The sequence below is a fragment of the Pseudophryne corroboree genome, chromosome 3 (genome assembly GCF_028390025.1).
Source record: "Pseudophryne corroboree isolate aPseCor3 chromosome 3, aPseCor3.hap2, whole genome shotgun sequence".
Taxonomy (NCBI): Eukaryota; Metazoa; Chordata; class Amphibia; order Anura; family Myobatrachidae; genus Pseudophryne; species Pseudophryne corroboree.
The window spans coordinates 439,285,725-439,305,755 of record NC_086446.1 but is presented as its reverse complement, the minus strand read 5'-3'; positions in this window follow the sequence as shown (position 1 = coordinate 439,305,755).

Genomic DNA, 20,031 nt, shown 5'->3' with positions numbered 1-20,031 from the left:
AAATACTTTTTGATGGTTATTCTCCTTATAAATTTTTGAAGGTCTATGTATAAGTTGAAGTTGTCCACCTTAGAGTGGGGCGCAAATTTCAAACCTTTTTTCAGGAGTTGCTTCTGTGGTACTGTTCTTTTTTACTTAGATTGAAAATTGTCGTTTTTTGCTCTATGTCGATTGGCTTCTTTTTATTTTTTATACCCCCTCTTGTTCCTCTTTTTCTTGTTCTTTGTGTTTTTTTGATTTTTTGTTCATGGGTGATGCTCTTTGATCCGGTGGTTTTCTCCCTATGTGGCTGTTCTCTAAAAAAACTTGAATGTCTTCTTCGGTTCCTTTTTGTGGATTGTTTCCTCCCTTTATTGGATTGTGTCAATGGTGGGTTATTTTCTTTTTCCTGATTTTTCCTCTGAATTGTGTATAGAAGAGATGAAAATTGGTTATCTTCTTCTTGTTTTGCCGCCTGATCTCCTCGATTGAATGAGTTTCTTGCTAATGTTTCTTGATAGGTGAAATTCTTTTGATTGTATGGTTTATATTCTCTCTGGTTTCTGTAAGGCGGTCTCTGTTGGATAAGGGGTTTCTTCTCTTTCGTGTGGTTATAGGAATTGTAGACAGAGAATTTTCTTTGATTTCTTGTCTCGTTAGAGTTGAATTTCCTATTCATGTTTTGCATGGGTCTGGTTATTTGGGTGGTTCTTTTTTTCATTCTGGGCTTGTTGATATGCCCGTTGTTCATCTATGTCCCGTTTGAATTTTCTTTGCTTTTGGATCATGATGTCATCTTCTAGTTTGTTCATTTTATCATCCGTCATTTTCATAAGATTTTTGAAGTCTTGCATGTGAGCCAAAGGTTCGAATCTTTTCTCGTACCGCTTGTTTTACTTTTGCATATTTTTTTATTTTTATTTTTTAGTCTCAATATCATTCACCCATAAATCACTCATAACATTTTTTAATTTAATTAGCGCTTTCCATTAAAATATCAAGAGCAGGGAGTTTGCCTGGAGAGAGCACAGACAGATTGTAAAGGCCCATACACATTAGACGATGTCGCTCTGTGAGCGACATAGTCTAATGTGTCCCCCTCCCAGGCCGGCAGGCCGGCTGCCGACTGTACACACTGAGCGATATGACCGCTCATATCGCTCAGTGACGTCATGCCCCCGCCAGCCCTGCATGCAGGTCGTGGACGACAGTCCAGATCCTGCATGCATGCCCTACCGCCAGCGACGATAGTTGCCGACCCGCGGGGACGCGCATCGGTCGTTGCTGGCGGCATACACACTTGACGATAAAATGAGCAACGTCGCTCAAGGAAGGGGAAAATGAGCGACGTTGCTCATTTTATCATCAAGTGTGTATGGGCCGTAACTGTGTAATCCACCCTCTACTGTATGTTGCAAAAAGGTGAACTGACCAGCTATGAGAGGAGGCAAAACACAAGGAGAAGACTGCTACATTAGAAAGGAACCTAAACAATGTCTGACCTATCATTATTAACAATCTATTTGATTCCTACTCACACTTCCCCATGAGGGTCTCAACTGATGGTGCTGCAATGAAGAAATAGAGGTAATTGCATGTAACTATCAGATCTTTGAACATTAGGATACTAAAAAGTTCAAGTAAAAAAAACGAATTATTTTGTAAGAAAAGCACAAATTTACAGAAACCATAGAGGAATATATTATGTTAATTTAAAAAAACATTAAGGTTTTAGGTCATAATATGTCCACATGCAGATACGGGTGTGGTATGAGTTGCCAGTGGCCGGGTTCCCGATGGCCAGCATACCGGCGCCGGGATCCCGACCGCCGGCTTGCAGACAGTGGGAGAGCGCAAATGAGACCTTTGCGGGCACAGTGGCATGCTGCGCGTGCCATACTATCTATTCTCCCTCCAGGAGGGTTGTGGACCACCAGGAGGCAGAAAAGGTTTCGTATGCCAGTTGTCGGGATTCTGGCGCCGGTATACAGTTTGCCGGGATCCCAACAACCCGTATACTGAATACCACCCGCAGATACTCTGCCATAATATCTACAGTGCATGGAAAGATCAGTAAAGAAGAGATATTCTGGAAAATGTTTTATTGGAAACTAGTTACCAGCCCATCCAAATGACCGAACAATCTAACATTAATGTCAGCACTGTGCATGCCCGAACGGAGCAACACTTGACTTGCTCCATCGGGTGCCATCTAGTGGCCACCGGCATGCTAAACTCTTGAATCACATAGCGATAAGGAGTAGCATTAGCCTTTTAATATACTGGATAAAAGGCATGAAAACATACAGAAGAATTAGAAGGCAATGCAGGAGCTAAAAGGTAATAATGATAATAATTTTGCCAGCTCAGAATCAGCTATGACTGGAAAAGGGTGAGGTGCAGGGGATGCAGTGGTAGTGACAGCTCCCTGCCTAAAAACTGTGAAGATGTAGCATTTGCAGCAGCAAGAGGGTGAAAGTAGCTCTTTCATCCTTTTGCTATGCAGCATCAGCAGGGTCACACTCACCAAGCGGTGATGGATAATCCACAGACGGGCCTACTCTCCACTACACCTAGGATCCCGTCACCCACTACACTGGGTCCTGCCACCTATATGTACATTGCTCTCCATGCTACTAAAACAGACTACAAGAGCACCAGGATGTCATTAGGTCCCATGACATCTGAGACAGACGCTGTCAGTAAGGACCCATAGTGAAGCTGTCTGGTTAGTGAGAAGGGGTGAGATGGGAGAGCGAGTTGGGGGGTAGTCTACTGTATATGAATGCTGAGATAAGCAACAGACATGATGGCTAGGGGACCTTTTAAAACTGAGAAACAAGGGGGAGGGGAAAGCCAGACACTGTAGCATTACTAACTAGAGAGTATAAACTTCATGAATATAAAGTACTTTGAAGCCTGTCCTACTCAGAGTTGTTCAAGTAACATACATACGCTTAAATACTTAAATACATGTTGTACACTACATATTATGCAGATTTCCAGGCAGAACTGGGAAGGGGGTATTTTACAGTGGGCTGAGGGAAGTATGAATATTATAGTGGGCTGGAAGGAGTGGAAGAGTGGGTATACTTAATGACAGTGATATATAAGCAGTGGGTGGGAGCTAATCTGTGTTACTCCACGCTTAGGACTAGCAATTGCTGAATAGGTTTTGGGCTTGTAGTCCTTGCTGACTTAGATTTATGTCTGTTTGCTTAGTGTAAAATATAAAAACTGGCTCTGCATATGCTCAGAAAATCAGCCGTATGTATTCAATTTGAATCCCCCCCAAAAGATTGCTCACTGTGAAAACTGTTAGTATTTGAATTTGGTATTTGAATTGAGAAATACTTTGGCAGCCCATTTTTCCATTTTTTTCAAAAGCACAGAATTAACTAACAGGTCAGAGGAGTGGCACAGGGCAGAAAAAGCCTTTTAGGTGGGTGTGAGAGGAAGCAACCATAATGAAGATGAGTTGGTGATCCATGAAAGAGCGAAGGACTATATATTGTGATATTTTTGCCAGCCAAGGTGTTAATATTGCTGCTCAAGGCGCCCCCCCCCCCCCCCAACGCCCTGCACCCATCAGTGACCGGAGTGTGAGGTGTGCATGAGGAGCAATGGCGCACAGCTGCAGTGCTGTGCGCTACCTTGTTGAAGACCGAAGTCTTCTGCCGCCGATTTTCAGGACCATCTTCTTGCTTCTGGCTCTGTAAGGGGGACGGCGGCGCGGCTCCGGGAACGGACGATCGAGGTCGGGCCCTGTGTTCGATCCCTCTGGAGCTAATGGTGCCCAGTAGCCTAAGAAGCCCAAGCTAGCTGCAAGCAGGTAGGTTCGCTTCTTCTCCCCTTAGTCCCTCGTAGCAGTGAGTCTGTTGCCAGCAGATCTCACTGAAAATAAAAAAACCTAAAATATACTTTCTTTTCTAGGAGCTCAGGAGAGCCCCTAGTGTGCATCCAGCTCAGCCGGGCACAAGATTCTAACTGAGGTCTGGAGGAGGGTCATAGAGGGAGGAGCCAGTGCACACCAGGTAGACCTAAAGCTTTCTTTTAGTTGTGCCCAGTCTCCTGCGGAGCCGCTATTCCCCATGGTCCTTACGGAGTCCCAGCATCCACTTAGGACGTCAGAGAAATAGAGATAAAGCCAGGGGACGAGTTCGTACTGTTTTCTAATACCCCTTTCATACCATCAGAGGCGGGTCGCACCCGGGAGCCTGACACGGGAGCTCCCAGTTTGCGACCCGCCTCAATACTCCCTTTCACACCGCAGACTGAACCCGGCAATATGCCGGGTTGGTGACGTGGCGTGGGCGGTGCTTGGAGATCACATGATCTCCAAGCGCCGCCCGTCCACACACTGTGAACGGGAAACAGGTCGCACTGACCCGGCTCCCGTTCACACTGCACAGTGAGCCGGGTTGAACATGCGTTCAACCCTGCTCGCTAGCAGGGTTGAAATACCGGGTCTCTCAACCCAGTATATTGTCCTTGGAACCTTTCACACCGCACAGGAACATGGGTTATGCGCACTCATGTGCCAATAACCCGTGTTCAAAGCTGCTGGTGTGAAAGGGGTATCGCAGTTGAGGAAGCAGGCTGAAGAGGAGGAGTTTGACACTAACTAGTGAGGGATTAAATTAAACAAGCAGCATTGCTATTTGATATTTCCTTTTACAGGTTTATGAACAAAATATCCAATGTTTTAAAAATGTTCCTCAGGTCGAGTGGTAGCAAAGGCATTGAGGCTGGTACCAATGCACAGGGTGTGATATTATAGGGGCGGCTTAGCCGTACTCAGGCCACCATGTTTAATTAAATACATTTCTGTGGGCCAGCTGCAATTGTTAACAGATGAGCAGCATGCATGGCTTGAATGCCCCTAGCTCCTCTCCACATGCCCCTTAAGTGCTCCTCAGACCTCCCCATGTGCTACTTTCATGCCGTCAGACTCCTTCAGATGACCATTGTGTGTCATCAGACTCCTCCTGCTTCTTTATATGCAGCCTCCATTGAATAGAACCCCCTGGCTTGTAATATTGTCCTAATATGTTTGACAGTCCAAGCATTATAAATATACACACACCATCCAATCTGTCTCAGTACAGAGTACCGATTGCGCATTTGTCATTAGATAGATAGAAATACATTTATATATATATATATATATATATATATATACAGTATATATATATATATATAGAGAGAGAGAGAGAGATATTATAGGAAGGTTGGGGGATTGTAGGATAGTAGAGTAGAATATCTTCCCTTAATAATTTACTTTGTCTAAAATGATAACTGTATAAATGAACTTTTTTTTGTAAATGTAAGGTTATTGAGGGCAGATAATGAGAATGCCCTTTTGTTAAGTTTTGTTATAATATCAAAAGCAGGGGCGTCTTCAGAGAGGAGGAGGCCTGTGTCAGTCTACTTCTGGGCCCCCTCCTCTCTAGCCGGCAGCGATCTTGACTCTGGGCATTAGGGTCACTAGGAGACCCTAGTGCTGTCCCAGAGTCTAGTGTGCAGGTCTTTGGGAAAATGGCACAATGGCCATTTTCCCAGTGATTTTCTTACTGCGCATATGCAAAACACCAGGAAAATGGCCAATGCTTAATTTTCCCAGTGATTTCTGCAATGCTGCTGTTGCAACGCAGGACTCCAGAGGGTAAGTACTGAAAAAAATGGCTGCAGGTTGTGCGGTGTGCATCGCACACACTGCACCCATTATAAATACGCCAGTTATGAAAGGTGATTAAATGTAGAGCACATGGAAGGTTTTTCATTATACTGTCACCTGAAGGGTGGTCCTGAGTAGCTTCAATTAAAATGTACTAAGATGGGCGTTCTATTTAAGATGGGATGTTGCTGTTACAAGCCACCTCTGGTGGGTCTGAGTAATTGCAGCCTGACTCCTATGTCTTCTGTGTGCAGACCAGCTGCATAATAATTAGGCCATTAGCACTTCAGTATTCCAGCCCTGCCTGTTTGTACGTCTGTAGCCGGTGCCGCTCCGCGTTCTGATCCTGTATTTCTGTCTGCCTGTGCCAGTGCTGCTCCGCAGTCCGGTCCAGCAAGTCCATATGTGAGTTCATGTATTGCATGCTATCTGGTCCTGTATTTCTGTCAGCCTATATTATATTTAGACGCTACCAGGGACTGTATTGCTATCACCTTGGCCATTACAGTTCAGTACCCACTGCTTGGTTTCCCATCACCAGTACTGTGGCGCTAGTAAGTACCATCTGCCGCAGTGATCCCGTGCCAGTCGCACACAGTAGTGTGCTGAAATTATTGTTTGTCCTGTGTGTTTGGTCCTTCCTTTTGTGTCCCAATCAGACCCTAGTTCCGTACTTGCCTTGCCCAGCCTCCCATAGCAGCCTTGTCTATCATAAAAACCTGGGAGCATCTTAGTACTGGACGGACCTAATCCTCCCGGGAAAGGCGACTGCTATAGGCAAAGTCTTTGGCTGCAGGAGGCTAAAGGACAAGAGCAACAGCGCCACCTAGTACCATCCTGGTGACACCCCTAATAGTTGCCCACAGCAATTATCTAGCAACTTCTAGAAGATAATACCTGGAATCTGATTGGATGCTATGGGCAACATACCATCATAAATAGAACTTCCATCTTAGTAAATTTAGTAGATTTGAACCCTATGTCACATTTAAAGTAAAACAACTGCCCACATGCAGTGGATGAAACCTTTTTGTGCCTCCAAATGTTTCTCATCTTATCAAAGAACATCGCTTAACAACATAGGGGTATATTCAATTAGAGTCGGAAATAGGAGTTCCGACCTATTGAATCCAGGCTCATTTTTTCCAATGAGTCGGGAAATCCGACTTTTCAGGAAGCTGTAGGAAAGCACATGGATCTGCGGAATAGCCGCCGATCCATGTGCTGCTGTCGGAAACGGGGCCAAATCTGACAGGTTTTGATCCTGTTTCCAGGCATAAGAATATCAGGCAGAAAGAAATTAGTGAGCTGGTCAATAAAGTGCAATAACAAACCTATGAGTACTGCAGATCAGTATATAAAGCACCTGTGGCCAGTTTCTCAATCAGACTCCAAATATCTCAGTGAGAGACAGACGGCTGCATCATGGAATGAGTACATGATGATTAATTCTGAGCAGTATTAAGTCTGAGAAATAGTGTCAGTACTGAGACCATTGTTGTTTCTGTCTCCAAGTCGGACATCACTTCTGACAGGTACGTGCATCCACCAGATCAGTCATAAAAAGCAACTTTGGTTTAATGAATAGGGAGGTTTCATTGGCCCTCATTCCGAGTCGTTCGCTCGGTAATTTTCTTCGCATCGCAGTGAAATTCCGCTTAGTACGCATGCGCAATATTCGCACTGCGACTGCGCCAAGTAATTTTACAATGAAGATAGTATTTTTACTCACGGCTTTTTCTTCGCTCTGGCGAACGTAGTGTGATTGACAGGAAATGGGTGTTACTGGGCGGAAACACGGCGTTTTCGGGGCGTGTGGATAAAAACGCTACCGTTTCCGGAAAAAACGCAGGAGTGGCCGGAGAAACGGGGGAGTGTCTGGGCGAACGCTGGGTGTGTTTATGACGTCAAACCAGGAACGACAAGCACTGAACTGAACGCAGATGCCGAGTAAGTCTGAAGCTACTCTGAAACTGCTAAGTAGTTTGTAATCGCAATATTGCGAATACATCGGTCGCAATTTTAAGAAGCTAAGATACACTCCCAGTAGGCGTAGGCTTAGCGTGAGCAACTCTGCTAAATTCGCCTTGCGAGCGATCAACTCGGAATGAGGGCCATTATCTGAACACTCTGATGGAGCATTCAGCCAAAACTGTTTTACATTATAATTAGAGATGTGCGGCGGGCACTTTTCATGTTTTGTGTTTTGGTTCTAATTCCACTTTTTGTGTTTTGGTTTTGCCAAAACTACCTTTTTGTGTTTTGGATCTGGATGATTTAAAAAAAAAACACAAAAACAGCTAAAATCACAGAATTTGGGGGTAATTTTGCTCCTACGGTATTATTAACCTCAATAACAATCATTTCCACTCATTTCCAGTCTATTCTGAACAACTCGCACCTCACAATGGCCCTCATTCCGAGTTGTTTGCTCGCTAGCCGCTTTTCGCAGCATTACACACCAGGGACGTGCAGTCAGGGGAGGCAGGGGAGGCAGTGCCTCCCCTGTCATTAATGAGTAAAATAATACAAAGAAGATACTTATGACACATAAGTATCTTCTTTATTATTTTACCTATGTGAAAATCAGTTTGGGAGGCACCGATCGTGGTGCCTCCCGTAGTGATTAGGAAAGGTATGGGGAGCGGGGGTGGGCGCGGGCGGGGCCTAGCAATGGGCAGGAAAAGCCCATTGAAATAACATGGGAAAGCGGCACCATTAGTGGTGCCGCTTTCCTACAGGGACGTGCTTTCATCCTATGAAAGCACATCCCTGTGAGTGAAGGCACAGTGATTGGCCAGCGGATCCGTCACTGGATCCGCTGTCAATCACTGTGTGGGCGTCGGTACCTGCGGAGGTGCGGGCGGCGGAGATGCGGGATGCGGCGGGCCGGGTGGCGGAGGTGCTGGCGGCAGAGAGGCGAGCGGCATTCAGACCCCTTGTGCAGAGTTTGGCAGCGGAAGCGGTACCCATTTCAAAAATGGCGCCTCAGCGTCATTTTTTTAATTCAAGATGGCCGCCGCGAGCCAATCATGGCTCGCCGCGTCATCGCCCCGCCCCTTCCCGCTGACTTATAAAAGTCAGCGCGAGGCAGCGGCTGTCAGTCCGACGGCGGAGGAGGAGCGGAGAAGAGCTCCTGAAGACGCCGTGGAAGTCCTGGACGGGCGGCGGCTATGCAAAAGAGCTTAGCAGCCGCCGCCCACCAGGTGAAGATGCTGGAAGTCCTGGGAAGGCGGCGGCCATGCAAAAGAGCTTAAAGGCCGCCGCCTCCCAGGTGAAGACGTCGTGGAAGTCCTGGATGTGCGGCGGCTATGCAAAAGAGCTTAGCAGCCGCCGCACACCAGGTGAAGACGCCGGAGGAAGACCCCAGAAGCCCTGGGGAGGTGGCGCCCCCCCAGGTGAAAACGCCGGAAGCCCTGGGAAGGCGGCGGCCATGCAAAAGAGCTTAAAGGCCGCCGCCCCCAGGTGAAGACCAAGTTTAATAAAGGATTTTTTAAAGAATGTGTCTTGTTTTTTTTTCAATATTTTCTTTACAGGTGGACTACAGGTGCCAGCGGGCCCTTTATGTCCGGGCATGCTGGCACTTGTGGTTCTCCAAGTGCCAGCATGCTGGGGCAGGCTTGCTGGGACCTGTAGGCCACCTGTAAAGAACAATATTACTATTCTTTGCAGGTGGACTACAGGTGCCAGCGGGCCCTTTATGTCCGGGCATGCTGGCACTTGTGGTTCTCCAAGTGCCAGCATGCTGGGGCAGGCTTGCTGGGATCTGTAGGCCACCTGTAAAGAACAGTATTAGCATACAATGAACCCCGCACCCACCGCCACCAGGGGTGCGGGGCATAGCACTGGGCTATCAGCCCAGTGCTGGTTGTTGCTCGGGAGGGGGGACCCCATTTAGATTTTTTGGGGGCCCCACATTCCGAGGAATTCCAGCCCTGGGCTGACTGGTTTGGGGGGTGTTTAATGGCATGGCAGGGGGACCCCACACTGAGTGTCTCCCCTGCTATGGCATTATCCCCCCTGGCTGGTTCTGCCTGGTGCTGGTTTTAGAGGTGTGGGGGGACTGCACTTTTTTTTTCCGGGGGGGGGGGGTGTTTAGCTGCAGTGCCTCCCCAGGCCCGGACCTCACTGCGCATCACTGTTACACACGCTAAGCCGCCGCCCTCTGGGAGTGTATCTTAGCTAAGCAGAATTGCGAACGAAGTATTCGCAATATTGCAAAAAGATTTTTCTGTGCAGTTTCTGAGTAGCTCGAGACTTACTCTTCCAGTGCGATCAGTTCAGTGCTTGTCGTTCCTGGTTTGACGTCACAAACACACCCAGCGTTCGCCCAGACACTCCCCCGTTTCTTCAGCCACTCCCGCATTTTTCCCAGAAACGGCAGCATTTTTTCACACACTCCCATAAAACGCCCAGTTTCCGCCCAGAAACACCCACTTCCTGTCAATCACACTCCGATCACCAGAACGAAGAAAAAATCTCGTAATGCCGTGAGTAAAATACCAAACTTCTTAGCAAATTTACTTGGCACAGTCGCAGTGCGAACATTGCGCATGCAAAATTAGCGGAAAATCACTGCGATGCGAAGAAAATTACAGAGCGAACAACTCGGAATGAGGGCCCATATTGTTTTTAGGCCTAAAAGTTGCACCGAGGTGGCTGTATGACTAAGCTAAGCGACACCAGTGTGCAGCACAAACACCTGACCCATCTAGGACTGGCATTGCAGTTGCAGACAAGATGGCACTATTCAAAAACTAGTCCCCAAACAGCACATGATGCAAAGAAGAAAAAGAGGTGCAATGAGGTAGCTGGATGACTAAGCTAAGCGACACAAGTGTGCGGCACAAACACCTGGCCCATCTAGGACTGGCACTGCAGTTGCAGACAAGATGGCACTATTCAAAAACTAGTCCCCAAACAGCACATGATGCAAAGAAGAAAAAAAGGTGAAATGAGGTAGCTGGATGAATAAGCTAAGCGACACAAGTGTGCGGCACAAACACCTGGCCCATCTAGGAGTGGCACTGCAGTGGCAGACAGGATGGCAGATTTAAAAACTAGGCCCCAAACAGCACATGATGCAAAGAAAACAAAGAGGTGCAATGAGGTAGCTGGATGGCCAAGCTAAGCGACACAAGTGTCCAGCACTAACACCTGGCCCATCTAGGAGTGGCACTGTAGTTACAGACAGGATGGCACTTAAAAAACCTAGTCCACAAACAGCACATGATACAAAGAAGAAAAAGAGGTGCAAGATGGAATTGTCCTTGGGCCCTCCCACCCACCCTTATGTTGTATAAACAGGACATGCACACTTTAACAAACCAATCATTTCACCGACACGGTCTCCCACACGACTGTGGCTGAAATGACTGGTTTGTTTGGGCCCCCACCAAAAAAGAAGAAATCAATCTCTCCGTGCACAAACTGGCTCTACAGAGGCAAGATGTCCACCTCATCCTCATCCTCCGATTCCTCACCCCTTTCACTGTGTACATCCTCCTCCTCACAGGAGTATTAATTCGTCCCCACTGGAATCCACCATCACAGGCCCCAAACAGCACATAATGCAAAGAGGAAAAAGAGGCACAAATAGGTCACTGGGTGACTAAGCTAAGCGACCCAAGTGACCAGCACAAATACCTCACACATCTAGGAGTGGCCCCACACAGCATATAATGCAAAGAAAAAAAAGAGGTGCAAGATGGAATTGTCCTTGGGCCCTCCCACCCACCCTTATGTTGTATAAACAGGACATGCACAAATTAACAAACCAATCATTTCAGTGACAGGGTCTGCCACACGACTGTGGCTGAAATGATTGGTTTGTTTGGGCCCCCACAAAAAAAATATGATTTTACTTACCGGTAAATCTATTTCTCGTAGTCCGTAGTGGATGCTGGGGACTCCGTAAGGACCATGGGGAATAGACGGGCTCCGCAGGAGACATGGGCACTTTAAGAAAGAATTTAGATTCTGGTGTGCTCTGGCTCCTCCCTCTATGTCCCTCCTCCAGACCTCAGTTAGAGAAACTGTGCCCGGAAGAGCTGACAGTACAAGGAAAGGATTTTGGGAATCCAGGGTAAGACTCATACCAGCCACACCAATCACACCGTATAACTTGTGATAACTTTACCCAGTTAACAGTATGAACAATAACAGAGCATCAGATAAACCCTGATGCAACTATAAAATAACCCTTATTTAAGCAATAACTATATACAAGCATTGCAGAAGATGTCCGCACTTGGGACGGGCGCCCAGCATCCACTACAGACTACGAGAAATAGATTTACCGGTAAGTAAAATCTTATTTTCTCTAACGTCCTAGTGGATGCTGGGGACTCCATAAGGACCATGGGGATTATACCAAAGCTCCCAAACGGGCGGGAGAGTGCGGATGACTCTGCAGCACCGAATGAGCAAACACAAGGTCCTCCTCAGCCAAAGTATCAAACTTGTAGAACTTTGCAAAGGTGTTCGAACCTGACCAAGTAGCCGCTCGGCAAAGCTGTAATGCCGAGACCCCTCGGGCAGCCGCCCAAGAAGAGCCCACCTTCCTTGTGGAATGGGCCTTAACTGATTTAGGCAGCGGCAACCCAGCCGCAGAATGAGCCTGCTGAATCATGTTACAGATCCAGCGAGCAATAGTTGCTTTGAAGCAGGCGCCCCAAGCTTGTTGGAAACATACAGGATAAACAAAAATTCTGTTTTCCTGACCTTAGCCATTCTGGCTACATAAACCTTCAAAGCCCTGACCACATCCAGTGACTCGGAATCCTCCAAGTCAGTAGTAGCCACAGGCACCACAATAGGTTGGTTTATATGAAAGGATGAAACCACTTTCGGCAGAAATTGTGGGCGGGTCCGCAATTCTGCTCTATCCGCATGGAAAACCAGATAAAGGCTTTTATGTGACAAAGCCACCAATTCTGACACACGCCTAGCCGAAGCCAAGGCTAATAGCATGACCACCTTCCACGTGAGATATTTCAATTCCACCGTTTTGAGTGGTTCAAGCCAGTGTGATTTCAGGAAACTCAACACCACGTTAAGATCCCAAGGTGCCACTGGAGGCACAAAAGGGGGCTGAATATGCAGCACTCCCTTTACAAACGTCTGAACTTCAGGCAGAGTAGCCAGTTCTTTTTGAAAGAAAATGGATAAGGCCGAAATCTGAACCTTAATGGAACCCAATTTAAGGCCCAAAGTCACTCCCGACTGTAGGAAGTGAAGGAAACTGCCCAGCTGGAATTCCTCCGTAGGGGAATTTCTGGCCTCACCTCAAGCCACATATTTTCGCCATATACGGTGATAATGTTGAGCCGTCACAACCTTCCTAGCCTTTATCAGCGTAGGAATAACTTCATCCGGAATGCCTTTTTCTGCTAGGATCCGGCGTTCAACCGCCATGCCGTCAAACGCAGCCGCGGTAAGTCTTGGAACAGACAGGGCCCCTGTTGCAACAGGTCCTGTCTTAGAGGCAGAGGCCACGGGTCCTCTGTGAGCATTTCTTGCAGATCTGGATACCAAGTCCTTCTTGGCCAATCCGGAACAATGAGTATTGTTCTCACTCCTCTTTTTCTTATGATTCTCAGCACCTTGGGTATGAGAGGAAGAGGAGGAAATACATAGACCGACTGGAACACCCACGGTGTCACCAGTGCATCCACAGCTATCGCCTGAGGGTCTCTTGACCTGGCGCAATATCTCTGTAGCTTTTTGTTGAGGCAGGATGCCATCATGTCCACCTGTGGCAGTTCCCACCGACTTGCAATCTGCGTGAAGACTTCTTGATGTAGTCCCCACTCTCCCGGGTGGAGGTCGTGCCTGCTGAGGAAGTCTGCTTCCCAGTTGTCCACTCCCGGAATGAACACTGCTGACAGTGCGCTTACGTGATTCTCCGCCCAGCGAAGAATTCTGGTGGCTTCTACCATCGCCACCCTGCTCCTTGTGCCGCCTTGGCGGTTTACATGAGCCACTGCGGTGATGTTGTCTGACTGAATCAGAACCGGTTGGTCGCGAAGCAGGGACTCCGCTTGACGTAGGGCGTAGTATATGGCCCTTAGTTTCAGGATGTTGATGTGAAGGCAAGTCTCCAGACTTGACCACAGCCCTTGGAAATTTCTTCCCTGTGTGACTGCCCCCCACCCTCGGAGGCTTGCATCCGTGGTCACCAGGACCCAGTCCTGAATGCCGAATCTGCGACCCTCGAGAAGGTGAGCACTCTGCAGCCACCACAGGAGAGACACCCTGGCCCTGGGGGATAGGGTGATTAACCGATGCATCTCAAGATGTGATCCGGACCACTTGTCCAACAGATCCCATTGAAAGGTCCTCGCATGGAACCTGCCGAAGGGAATGGCTTCGTATGATGCCACCATTTTTCCCAGGACTCGCGTGCAGTGATGCACCGACACCTGTTTTGGTTTTAATAGGTCTCTGACCAGTGTCATGAGCTCCTGAGCCTTCTCCATCGGGAGATAAACCCTCTTCTGGCCTGTGTCCAGAATCATGCCCAGGAAAGGCAGACGAGTCGTAGGAATCAACTGCGACTTTGGAATATTTAGAATCCAGCCGTGTTGTTGCAACACTTCCAGAGAGTGTGCTACGCTGATCAGCAACTGCTTCCTTGACCTCGCTTTTATGAGGAGATCGTCCAAGTATGGGATAATTGTGACCCCTTGCTTCCGCAGGAGTACCATCATTTCCGCCATTACCTTGGTAAATATTCTCGGTGCCGTGGAGAGACCAAACGGCAACGTCTGGAATTGGTAATGACAATCCTGTACCACAAATCTGAGGTACGCCTGATGAGGTGGATAAATGGGGACATGAAGATATGCATTCTTTATGTCCAGAGACACCATAAAATCCCCCCCCTTCCAGGCTTGCGATGACCGCTCTGAGCGATTCCATCTTGAACTTGAAGCTTTTCAGGTATATGTTCAGGGATTTTAAATTCAATATGGGTCTGACCGAACCGTCCGGTTTCGGTACCACAAACATGGTCGAATAATAACCCTTCCCTTGTTGAAGGAGGGGAACCTTGACCACCACCTGTTGAAGATACAATTTGTGAATTGCAGATAACACTATTTCCCTCTCTAAAGGGGAAGCTGGCAGGGCCGATTTGAGGTAACGGTGAGGGGGCATCTCTTCGAATTCCAGCTTGTATCCCTGAGACACAATCTCTATTGCCCAGGGATCCAACTGGGAGTGCACCCACTTGTGGCTGAAATTTCGGAGACGCGCCCCCACCGGGCCTAGCTCCGCCTGTGAAGCCCCAGCGTCATGCGGTGGATTTAGTGGAAGCCGGGGAGTACTTCTGTTCCTGGGAACTAGCTGCGTTGTGCAGCTTCCTTCCTCTGCCCCTGCCTCTGGCAAGAAAGGACGCACCTCGGACTTTCTTACCTTTTTGTGACCGAAAGGACTGCATTTGGTAATACGGTGCTTTCTTAGGTTGTGAGGAAACATATGGCAAAAAATTTGACTTCCCAGCAGTAGCTGTGGAGACCAGGTCCGAGAGACCCTCCCCAAACAATTCCTCACCCTTGTAAGGTAAAACCTCCATGTGCCTTTTTGAGTCGGCATCACCTGTCCATTGCCGAGTCCACAGGACCCTTCTGGCAGAAATCGACATAGCATTTATCCTAGAGCCCAGTAGACTAATGTCTCTTTGAGCATCTCTCATAAATAGGACAGCATCTTTTATATGCCCCAGGGTCATTAATATAGTATCCTTGTCTAAGGTATCAAGTTCCTCAGATAAGGTATTCGTCCATGCTGCTACAGCACTACACACCTAGGCCGACGCAATTGCCGGCCTTAGTAAGGTACCTGAATGTGTATAAATGGACTTCAGGGTACCCTCTTGCTTTCTATCCGCAGCATCTTTTAGGGTGGCCGTATCCTGTGACGGCAGGGCTACCCTCTTTGATAAGCGTGTTAAAGCTTTGTCCACCCTAGGGGAGGATTCCCAGCATAACCTGTCCGTTGGCGGGAAAGGATACGCCATAAGCATCCGTTTAGAAATCTGCAGTTTTTTATCTGGAGATTCCCAAGCCTTTTCACATAACTCATTTAGCTCGTGTGAAGGGGGAAAGGTCACCACCTGCCTTTTTTCCCCATACATATGAACCCTCTTGTCAGGGACTGGGGTTTCCTCAGTGATGTGCAACACATCCTTAATTGCTATAATCATATAACGGATGGATTTAGCCAATTTAGGCTGTAACTTTGCATCATTGTAATCGACAATGGAGTCAGAATCCATGTCGGTATCAGTGTCAACAATTTGGGACAGTGGGCGCTTCTGAGACCCTGACGGCCTCTGCGACATAGGATCAGGCACGGGTTGAGACCCTGACTGTCCTAAAGCTTCAGCTGTATCTAACCTTTTATGCAAGGAATTAGCATTATCATTTAAAACCTTCCACATATCCATCCAATCAGGTGTTGACGCCGTCGGCGGAGACACCACATTCATTTGCTCCTGCTCTGTTTCCACATAGCCTTCCTCGTCAAACATGTCGACACAAGCGTACCGACACACCACACACACAGGGGATGCTCTTTTTGAAGACAGTTCCCCCACAAGGCCCCTTGGAGAGACAGAGAGAGAGTATGCCAGCACACACCCCAGCGCTATATAACCCAGGAATCACACAGTAACTTAGTGTTAACCCAGTAGCCGCTGTAATAATGATTTTTGAGCCTAATTATGTGCCCCCCTCTCTTTTTTACCCTCTTCTACCGTGTATCTGCAGGGGAGAGCCTGGGGAGCTTCCTCTCAGCGGAGCGGTGGAGAAAAAATGTCGCTGGTGAGTGCTGACGAAGAAGCCCCGCCCCCTCATCGGCGGGCTTCTGTCCCGCGTTTCTGTACAATATTATGGCGGGGGCTCAAACATATATACAGTGCCCAACTGTATATATGTCAAACTTTTGCCAAGAGGTCCTAATTGCTACCCTGGGCGCCCCCCTGCGCCCTGCACCCTTACAGTGACCGGAGTATGCGGGTGTAGTGTGGGAGCAATGGCGCACAGCTGCAGTGCTGTGCGCTACCTCAGTGAAGACTGGAGTCTTCTGCCGCCGATTTCGAAGTCTTCTTGCTTCTTTCACCCGGCTTCTGTCTTCCGGCTCTGCGAGGGGGGCGGCGGCGCGGCTCCGGGATCGGACGACGAGGGTGAGATCCTGTGTACGATCCCTCTGGAGCTAATGGTGTCCAGTAGCCTAAGAAGCAGGACCTATCTGCAGAGAGTAGGGCTGCTTCTCTCCCCTCAGTCCCACGATGCAGGGAGTCTGTTGCAGGCAGAGCTCCCTGAAAATAAAAAAACCTAACAAAATACTTTCTTACAGCAAGCTCAGGAGAGCTCACTGAACAGCACCCAGCTCGTCCGGGCACAGATTCAAACTGAGGTCTGGAGGAGGGACATAGAGGGAGGAGCCAGAGCACACCAGAATCTAAATTCTTTCTTAAAGTGCCCATGTCTCCTGCGGAGCCCGTCTATTCCCCATGGTCCTTACGGAGTCCCCAGCATCCACTAGGACGTTAGAGAAAAGCAATTAATCCCCCCACCAAAAAAGAAGCAATTCATCTCTCTTTGCACAAACTCGCTCTACAGATGCAAGATGTCATCCTCATCCTCCGATTCCTCACCCCTTTCAGTGTGTACATCCTCCTAATCACAGAGTATTAATTCGTCCCCACTGGAAACCTCCATCACAAGTCCCTGTGTAAATTTCCGGAGGCAATTGCTGGTAAAGGTCTTCCCGGAGGAATTTATAATTCATTTTGATGAACATCATCTTCTCCACATTTAGTGGAAGTAACCTCCTACGCCGATCACTGACAAGGTTACCGGCTGCACTAAACACTCTTTCGGAGTACACATTGAAGGGGGGGTAACTTAGGTAAAATAAAGCCAGTTTGTACAAGGGCATCCAAATTGCCTCTTTTTCCTGACAGTATACATACGGACTGTTTGACATGCCTACTTGGATGTTGTCACTCATATAATCCTCCACCATTCTTTCAATGGTGACAGAATCATATGCAGTGACAGTAGACATGTCAGCAATCGTTGGCAGGTCCTTCAGTCTGGACCAGATGTCAGCACTCGCTCCTGACTGCCCTGCATCACTGCCAGTGGGTGGGCTAGGAAATCTTATCCTTTTCCTTGCAGCCCCAGTGGCGGGAGAAATTGAAGGACGAGCTATTGACGGGTCACGTTCCGCTTGAGTTGACAATTTCCTAACCAGCAGGTTTTTGCATCTCTGCACACTTGTGTCTGCTGGAAAGAGAGATACAACATAGGCTTTAAACCTAGGATCAAGTATGGTGGCCAAAATATAGTGCTCTGATTTCAACAGATTGACCACCCTTGAATCCTGGCAAAGCGAAAGAAGGGCTCCATCCACAAGTCCCACATACTTTGCGGAATCGCTCCGTCTCAGCTCCTCCTTCAATTTTTCCAGCTGCTTCTGCCAAAGCCTGATGAGGGGAATGACCTGACTCAAGCTGACAGTGTCTGAACTGACTTCACGTGTGGCAAGTTCGAAGGGTTGGAGAACCTTGCACAAGACGAAAATCATTCTCCACTGCGCTTGAATCAGGTGCATTACCCCTCCTTTGCCTATATTGTAGGTGGATGTATAGGCTTGAATGGCCTTTTGCTGCTCCTCCATCCTCTGAAGCATATAGAGTGTTGAATTCTACCTCGTTACCACCTCTTGCTTCAGTTGATGGCAGGGCAGGTTCAGAAGTGTTTGCTGGCGCTTCAGTCTTCGGCACACAGTGGCAGAATGCCGAAAGTGGCCCGCAATTTTTCGGGCCACCAACAGCATCTCCTGCATACCCCTGTCATTTTTCAAAAATATCTGCACCACTAAATTAATTGTATGTGCAAAACATGGGACATGCTGGAATTTGCCCAGATGTAATGCACGCATAATACAGGTGGCGTTGTCCGATATCACAAATCCACAGGACAGTCCAATTGGGGTAAGCCATTCTGCGATGATGTTCCTCAGTTTCCGTAAGAGGTTGTCAGCTGTGTGCCTCTTAAGGAAAGCGGTGATACATAGCGTAGCCTGCCTAGGAACGAGTTGGCATTTGCGAAATGCTGCTACTGGTGCCGCTGCTGTTGTTGCTGCGGAAGGCCATACATCTACCCAGTGGGCTGTTACAGTCATTAAGTCCTTAGTCTGCCCTGTTCCACTTGTCCACATGTTCGTGGTTAAGTGGACACTGGATACAACTGCATTTTGTAGGATACTGGTGACTCTTTTTCTGATGTCTGTGTACATTCTCGGTATCGCCTGCCTAGAGAAGTGGAACCTAGATGGGATTTGATACCGGGAACACACTACCTCAAGAAATTCTCTAAGTTCCACTGAACTAGTAGTGGATACTGGACGCACGTCTAACACCAACATAGCTGTCAAGGCCTCAGTTATCTGCTTTGCAAAAGGATGACTGCTGTCATATTTCATCTTCCTCACAAAGGACTGTTGGAAAGTCAATTGCTTACTGGAAGTAGTACAAGTGGTCTTCCGACTTCCCCTCAGGGATGACGATCCACTCCCAGAAGCAACAACAGCAGTGGCAGCAACAGCAGGCGTACCACTCAAGGATCCTATGGAGGAATCCCGGTTAGGAGAGGACTCCTCAGTCTTGACAGTGACATGGCCAGCAGGACTACTGACTTTCCTGACTGAGGAGGAAGTTGACATTGAGGGAGTTGGTGGTGTGGCTTGCAGGAGCTTGGGTACAGGAGGAAGAAGGGATTTAGGTGTCAGTGGACTGCTTACGCTCTTACCCAAAGTTTCACAACTTTACACTGACTTCTGATGAATGCGCAGCAGGTGACGTATAAGGGAAGATGTTCCCAGGTGGTTAACATCTTTACCCCTATTTATTACAGATTGACAGAGGCAACAGATGGCTTGACACCTGTTGTCCAGATTGTGGAGAAATAATTCCACACCGAAGAGGTGGCTTTTTGGTAGTTTGCCCAGCCATCACAATGGGCTTCTTCGTCCCAAGGACAACAGGTGTCTCCCCTGGTGCCTGACTTAAACAAACCACATCACCATCAGAATCCTCATCGTCAACTTCCTCCTCAGCGCCAGCAACACCCATATCCTCATCCTGGTGTACTTCAACAGTGACATCTTCAATTTGAATATCAGGAACTGGACTCTGGGTGCTCCTTCCAGCACTTGCAGGGGGCGTGCAAATGGTGGAAGGAGCCACCTCTTCCCGTCCAGTGTTGGGAAGGTCAGGCATCGCAACTGCCGACACACTTGGACTCTCCTTGGGGATTTGTGATACTATCTCAGAACGCACAGTTCTTTTCTGTGCTCTTTCC